Below are 8122 nucleotides of genomic sequence, written 5' to 3'. Positions count from 1 at the left end.
TGCTCCCAGTTTATTCCCGGCGGGTCTGCACCTGCAGAAAAAACACTGGGACTCTTCTCTTCTGCGGCTTGCTGAACTGGTGAGTTCTACGTGCCAAGTAGGTTAACAGGGGCTCAGCTAGCTGGTAAAAGGTGATTTCTGGGTGTGTCTGTGAGGGTGTCTCTGGAAGAGATTAGCGTTTGAATTGGGAGACTGACACACGATTGCCCTCACCAGTGCCGGCTGGAGGAAAGGCAAATTTGCACCCCCCCTTTTTTTTTGCTTGAGCTGGGACATCCATCTTCTACTGCCCTCAGACATTGGTGCTTCGGTTCTTGGGCTTTTGGACTTGGACCAGGACTCGTGCCATCGGCCACATGGTTCTCAGGCCTTTGGACTCGGAGTTAACACCAATAATTTTCCTGAGTCTCCAGCTTACAGGTGGCTGTTCTTGTGACTTCTGGGCCTTCCTGATCACACGAGCCAGTTCCTATAATAACTATCTCTCTAGCGGCGCCTGGGTGGCTCAGTGGGTTATGCATCTGGCTGCGGCTCAGGTCATGAACTTGGGGTCCTAGGATCGAGTCCTGCATCGGGCTCTCTGCTCAGCGGGGGACGGGGGGTTTGCTTCTCCCTCTGCCCCTGCTCCTGCTCTCTCTCTCTCTCATGCACTCATGCTCTCTCTAATAGAATCTTTAAAAAAAAAAATCTATCTTTCTACCTTTCTATCACTGATCTATCTCTACCTTCTATTGAGAACTCTAAGGCACTTGCTCCCTTGGATTTGCCTTCCTCTTCTAAAATGCCGAGGCTGGGGACGCCTCGTTTAAGCTTCTGCCTTCGGCTCAGGTCATGATCTCAGGGTCCGGGGCTCGAGCCCCGCATCGGGCTCTCCGCTCAGCGGGGAGCCTGCTTCCCCCCTCTCTCTGCCTGCCTCCCTGCCTACTTGTGATCTCTCTGTCAAATAAATAAATAAATTAAAATATTTAAAAAAAATTTTAAATGCTGAGGCTGGAAACCAAGAGACTTCTTTACCAATCACCTGAGACCCTCTTTTTTTCACATCACGTCCTCAGCTTCTTAATACTGAAACGGGGAACCAAGCAGCCTCCCCAGCCTGGCAGCCACTGGGTCCCTGTGAGGCAGCCCCACCCTTGCCAATGCAGACCAAGTGAGCCCTTCATTCAAGGCCACCTGTCAACCTTGAAGACCTCACCCCCTTCCCCTCTGCCTGGATGCCCTCTCCATTCCGTGCTCACAACTCCTGCCTCTTCACCTTCCACGACTCAGGGTAAAACCCACCACCTACTACCTTGTCACTGTGTCTTCCAGGTTTTTTCTGTATCCAGTAGGTACCAGATTGCTTTACTATTACTACGAACAGTAACAAGGATGACAGCTACCATTTATTAAGTATCGTTTGCCCAGGCACTGGCTCATTGATACGTTGTCCCATTGAAACCTTATGAGGTGGTGGCTGTTAGTACTGTCCCCATTTTCCAGATGAGAAAACTGAGGTTGAGTAGCTTGTCCTAAGACATACAGTTAAGAAGTGCTAAAGCTGGGAGCTGACCCCAGAGCCACTCTCTGACCCCAGAGCCACTCTCTGAATCAGTGTGGGTTTGCCTCCCTGCTTCCATTAGCTCCTTCTGCTTTCTCCTGGATTTCCACCTCCCGACACCCAGTCCTGCGCCCTGTGTGGAGTGGGCACGGGCCAGATTGATCTGTCTGCAGGAGTTCTGCTCACCCCTTGAGGCCTGTGGGCCATAAGGCCCTTTGCATCTCCCTGGCTCTGCGAGGGAGACACAAGCGGCAAGGCAGTCAGGAGCTAGACCAGAAGCAGGGAGCCGTGCCAAGTCTGAGCATGAAGCAATGTCCCCTGGCATCAGTCAGGGCCTGCGGCTTCCCAGCACTCACCCTCGTGGCCACATCATGACTCTCACACCTCTGCTAATGAGGGCGGGGAAAGGGACTGCCACCAAGGATCCTGCCTTCGCTGGCTCATTTAGGTGCTGGAGAATCTGACAAGGGAAGCTGGCCTTTTAATAACCCCGCGTTTCTACGGTGACTGGACTCCGAGAGATAGCATCTGCCCCCTTGTGGACTGTGCTTTTCTGACATTTTGGGAGAAGAGAAGAAAATACATGTGCGTCTCTAGAATTCCTGCGAAAATACCACAGCCCGAAAACCTGGCAGTGTCTGGGAATCGGTCACTGTGGCTTTCCTTGACCAGGCATGGCAGAACCCCCTGGGAGTCTTCTGGGTTCTTCTGCTCGTCGCCTGGGGGCTCCAGCCAGCACTCGGTGCCCTGCTCTTCAGCGGTAAAGCCCACTTGGCAGGTCTCTGTCTCTTCCCGAGCTCATCCCTATCTCCCCGCTTAGTTTGCACTCATGCACCCTGCGGTCTCCTTTTGGAAATAACAAGGCCCCTCGGTCTTCCTTTCCCCCTCAGCCCTTTCTCTCTGTCTCCCCTGTTGCCAGCACCCGGAAACCCGCATCTGCTCTTCCTGAAGGGGTGTGACGGTGAGGGCTCCCAACCGTCCCTGCAGGTGGCAGCAGGCACTGATGCGCTTGTCACTGAAGCTTCAGGACAACGCTGTGAAGTGGGGCTTACCATCAGGGGGGAAAACGAGACTCCGAGATGTTAGGCGACTTGTCAGAGGTCACCCATGCAATCGCAGGCAGAGCCGGCCCTCAGACTCACGGCTCTCTGACTCCACAGTCCACACCTTTCCGCAAACGGCCACATTCAGCCACTCACTTCACTGAATATTTGTAGAGCCCTTTCTGTGTGCTGGTTCCCGTTCTTGGTGCTGAGGATACAGGGAGGAACACGCCAACCATGGCTCTGTCCCCACTTCTTAGAGCTTCCAATCCGGCCAGGGAGAGAATGTTCTCGAGAGCCGCTGCGTCCTTCTGGTTTCTGTTTGTCCGCTTGTCCTGACTCAGTGCATGGGAAACTCCGGTTTCCACTTGGCCAGATTCATTTGCTCATTTGCTGGTTCCTTCCACAGATGCTTTCTGAGGGTCTACTATGTGCTGAGGACCGTGCTAGGTGCTGGGACATGATAGTGAGCTGGAGCAGAGGTCCGCGGCCTCTGGCACAACCTTCCTGCCTCCGTCTAGATGCCCTTCCCTATGCCTGTTTACTGAAATCCAGTCCTATCCTCAAGGCGTGGGGTGAGCCTGGCCTCCACCGGCTCAAAGCTCACCGTTCTCATTATCACCTAGAACGCACTTTCTTCCTCCTTCAAGAAGCAGTTAGCAAGCAGCTACTGTGTATTTTAGCAAATGGAAAAATCAAACCTTTTGTGGAGCCTCTTGGAACGCACAAAGAGCTTTCATAAATATTTGATCGCTTGATTGTTGCAAAACGCTACCGCTGCCATTTTACTTTTCAGCTATAAAATGTCATTTAGGGGCGCCTGGCGGGCTCAGTCTCTAGAGCCTGCGACTCTTGATCTCAGGGTTTTGAACTGGAGCCCCACGTTGGGGTGTAGAGATTACTTTTAAAAAATAAAATCTTAAAAAAATAAAAACAACTATAATAAAATATAATTTGAATTACTTGGTAGACGAATGTATTCTCCTCGTGAAAATGCTAACGGTACAGACCTGGCTCCGGTTTTCTTTGAGCACCTCGCCCCACCCCACCCCCACTCTAGACCCCCTCAGAGATGCCGGCGGGGAAACAGACTCAGAAAAGTGACATGGTGTGCTCAAGGTCACACAACTAGTGTGTGCGTGGGGGGGGGGGCAGATTTTCCGACTCAAAATCTCTCCTTTCCGTTTTTCCACGTTGCCTCCCACGAGGGCCAGCAGCTTGTCTATACCCGCGCCCTGCGTGCCCAGCACAGGTCTCTGTACTGAAATGTTCGGGCTCTCCCGTCGACGGGTACCCTCCACACCGAGGCCTTGCTTCCCAGTCCCGCCCGGCTAGTGAAGGCTCAAGGCGACAACTGAGGCCATGCAGGCATCCCGCCAGGAGCCTCTTCCGCCACCCCCAGGGCTCTCCTTCGGGAGCCACTACGGTGAGACCTCATAAAGGCAAGTCAAGTGTTTGCGGGGCCCTCGCTCCCAGGGTGCCTGGGGCTGTGTGTGATGGAGGGAGAGACACCTGCTATGTGACTGTTGAGCCGCCCAGGTCTGCCCCGTGCATCCGCACACTGGGGGTTCCAGCCAGCACACACCCAAGTTCCAAATTACGCAAGTGCAGACGACAGGTCGGAGGTTCTCGGCCGGAAGCGTGCGGCCGCAGCGGGCAGAGGGGGCTTCTTGGGAGAGGTGGGCTGGCGCAATATGGGCGGGGAGCAGCCTGCGCGGAGGGCACCGCCCTGGTAGCCGGCCGGCGGCGGCGCGGGGCGCAGGGGCGCAGGGGCGCAGGGGCGCAGGGGCGCAGGGGCGCGCCCTCTGCAGGCAGCCGCGAGGAGGCGCCCGGAGCCCGGCGGGTCTGTTCGCGGTTGGTGGCGGGGGCTGCGCCGGGGGCTTTCTCGGCCCGCCTCTTTCATCCAGCCTGGCACTGCCAGCGGCTTTCAGTCGCCGCGAGGCCCACGACAGCCGTGTTGTCCCCCTAGAGCGCGCTCAGCCTTCCTCTCGGCCAGGTACTCGCCCTCAGTTCCTCCCGTGGCAGGTGGGAACGTTTCCCTCTGCCATTCCCCCGTCGACAGCGGACACTACCGCGCAGCCAGCACGCCGAGAGCGCCCCCTGCAAAGCTTCCCTGGAAAAAGCCGGCCTCCCAACGGAGGAGGCTGGCCTGTGTGCGGCGAGAGCCGGCGGGCCTTCCCCGCTGGGGCGCGCATCCTGGGCCGTGCTCTGCCCCGCGCATCTCGCAGATATTGACTCACTTATTCCGTCCGCACTACGGTGCTGTTCTTGCCCCCATTCCACAGCTGAGCAAGCTGAGGCGCCGAGAGCTTAGGTGCTTGCCCATGGCTGGAAAGAGGCAGAGTCCTGCTCTTGATAAAGCACTATACCGAGTGCCTCTCCTCGTGGCCGACGTTGGGTCAGTCCCCACACAGGCCGATGGCTCCCAGACTGAAGCGGTCCCCTCCCTCAGCTCTCCCTGGTAGTTTCCCAGGCACCGCACTATCCTGCGCTGCTTCCCGGCCCTCTCTGACTGGCGGTGCCCCTGCTTTCAGCTGCAGGGGCTTTACGTGGCTTGCCAGCTGCCTCAGTTTTCAAATCTGAGAAATGGTTATCCTAGCACTCACATCATAAAGCTGCCGAAAGCATTGAATGAGAGAATCCATACACAATTAGAAGAGCAGAGCGCCTGGCCCATCATAAAACGCTCAAGAGATGACAATGGGGGAGCAGCAATAGACCAAGACCCTGGTCACCCTAAGGGCTTCCCATCCACCTGGGAGAGAGAGAGAGAAAGAGAGAGAGAGGGAGACAGAGACACGGAGACAGAGATGGAGGGAAAGAGAAAACTCACTTGCTTGCAGAGCAGGTCAGAGAGGGTCACATTCAGTCTAGGGTTCTAACCGCTTTCAATGACCGCGCTGTCTTAGATGCTGGGAACATCAGGCCCAGGCGCAGAAGTATGTCTGGTCTAATCAGCCCTAATAGGTCACGTGGGTGTGCAGTTGGTACAGCTCTAATGGCAGCGTCCTCAGGTGCCCCAATAACATGCCTGTTCTTCTCCCCTGGAGTGGCCTGAGTCATCTTGTGTGACAATCAGTGTTCAGCATTGTCACCATCGCAATCACATACCCATCGAGTATTTTCCATATGAAGGGCTCTGTGTCAGGGGCTTGTGATCGAATGGGCAGCGTGTGCTCGCTGGATAGTAGGTAGGAGCAACTGCTTTGGACTAGGTCTCTAGCATGGGCAATGTAACAGTAGGACAGGATTTCCAAATCCCTGCTGTATCCAGATCCTCCCTGTAAGCCCAGGGGCTAGGCGAACAACAGATCCAAGTCTGGAAGGCGCTGCGTGATTCAGTACAGAATTGTCCCCAGGTAGCAAGAGGCTGGATCCAGCCCAAATTTAATCAAGCCGATGGATAAGCAAAGGAACAAATTCCATGTGTCATTCCTTCTTTCCCTCCTTCCTTTGTTCACTCATTTCTCTCTCCAGTGGACATTCACTTTGACTTAGGTTCTGTGCTCAGTGTTAGGAACATGAAGAGGAGCAAGACAGAACCCCAAATGGAAACAGACAAGGAAGCACGTGGCTACCAAAGCATGAAATAAACATTGTAATTCAATCACTCAGTGCTTATTTCTTGACTACCTACTACATGCCAGGCACTGTTCTAGGCACAGGGGATACAGCCATGAATGAAACAGACAAAAATCACCTTGCTCATGGAGCTGACAGAAATAGACTACTTTGGCAGTTCAAAGAAGATGGCTGAGAGCCTGGGCGGTGGAGTCTGGGGAAGGAAGCCCCGAGGAGGACGACGTGTGATTTCAGCTGAGTCTTGAAGGACTGTGTCCTGGCCAAGAGGCAGGCGGAGCAGGATTGTAAGAATATAACAAAGCTTGGAAACCTGAAGGTGGATGGGCAGAGTGACTAGGAAATGACAAGTGGTTTGGTTTGGGACTGCAGAGCATGTGCCGAAAAGAGTAGTAGCAATATCTCTCCAGGTAGGGTGCAATCAGGTAAAACAGACCAAGGCCCAGTCAGATCTCTGCATTTTTCTGAGACCCAAACCTGGTGAGAGGCGAAAGGGAGCCCAACACCATCTGGCCATGTGCTTGTGGTATTCAGTTTGGGCTAAGCCTACCCTAGGGCCCCATATGCCCAGCCTCCAGGCGTGCAACCTTACAGGGGCTCCGCATTCTCTGCCTTCATTTAGAAGGAAGGTCTGTCCTGGAAAAGTTAAGGAAACTTGAATAAAACAAAATTTAACTCGAGAGCTTTAGGTTCTCATGATTTTTCACAGCAATAATTCTTAAATTGGCTAAAAAGAAAAATAGGGGTGCCTGGGTGGCTCAGTTGGTTAAAAGTCTGCCTTCGGCTCAGGTCAGGATCTCAGGGTCCTGGGATCAAGCCCCACATCAGGCTCCCTGCTTAGCGGGGAGCCTGCTTCTCCTTCTCCCTCTGCTCCTCCCCCCGCACTCATGCACTCTTTCTCTCAAAAAAATAAATAAAATCTTAAAAAAATAAAAAAATAATAAAAATAATAACGAGAGAAAATAACCTGTCCTCTAAAAATGGATTCCGTAAACCATGCTTTGTTTATTACAATTTCTCTTCAATATTTGTCATGTGGATTCTGTCTTTTGCTATTGAAACTAGCGGGCTTTCATATTTTAATATGTTTCATGACCCGCAGTAAAAAGTTGGACAGGTTCACCTTGCCGTGCTCTTCGAAACCCCCGTCAAGTGAGACAGCTCAGAGCACATGCATTATCTTGCCTCTGCAAGCCTCAGTTTTGTCAGCTGTGAAATGGAATTAATTAGAATTCCTATCTCTCAGGCCTGTTGAGAGGATCGGGAGAGTTAATTATGTCCTGTAAAGTGCTTAGCATGACATTGGGCACAGAAGAGATCAACACAGCCGTGATCCTACCCTGATTCTGTAGTTTCTGAAAAGTCCCCAGTACCTGGTTGTATCAACTATTTTATCGCAAGAAACAGGCTTCACTTCATCCAATCTGTCTGGCTCTAGAGATTCTGACAAGGGCCACAACAGGAAAGTTGACTTCCAGTCTTCCTGGTGGACAGACCAAGGCACTAACCCAGGATGACCCAAGACACAATTGACAAGCGACATGCTTTTGTTTAGTGGCTCGCACACCTGCCTTTACCCCGTGACTTTCCCTTCTAGAATAAATCCATCTCAAGTCTCAAGTTTTAATAAAAGCACTCCTGAGCCGTGAGCTTAATGGCAAAAGTGAAAAGAGACCTCTTGCTTTCAAAGACCTTTGTATGTTTCCTCTTTTCTGTGCCTTTTTTCCCTGGGGAGTGAAGTCATAGGGTTGGGAAATCAGGCTGGGACCCCATGGACTCCCCGAAATACTATACAAGCAAAGGCAGCTCTCATGGTCACACCGTGCCCAATGGGCCAGCAGTGAGTGGGGTCTGGGTGTGAGGCAGGAGGGTTGTTTTTTTTTTTTTTTACCTTTGCTCTGTTTTATAATCATTGTTGTGAAACGAGTGCTCTGAGTTAGAGCTCAGAATTATCCTATAA

This window comes from Martes martes (assembly GCF_963455335.1).
Source record: "Martes martes genome assembly, chromosome: X".
Lineage (NCBI taxonomy): Eukaryota > Metazoa > Chordata > Mammalia > Carnivora > Mustelidae > Martes > Martes martes.
The sequence above is the reverse complement of the archived record's forward strand: the minus strand, read 5'-3'. Positions refer to the sequence as shown.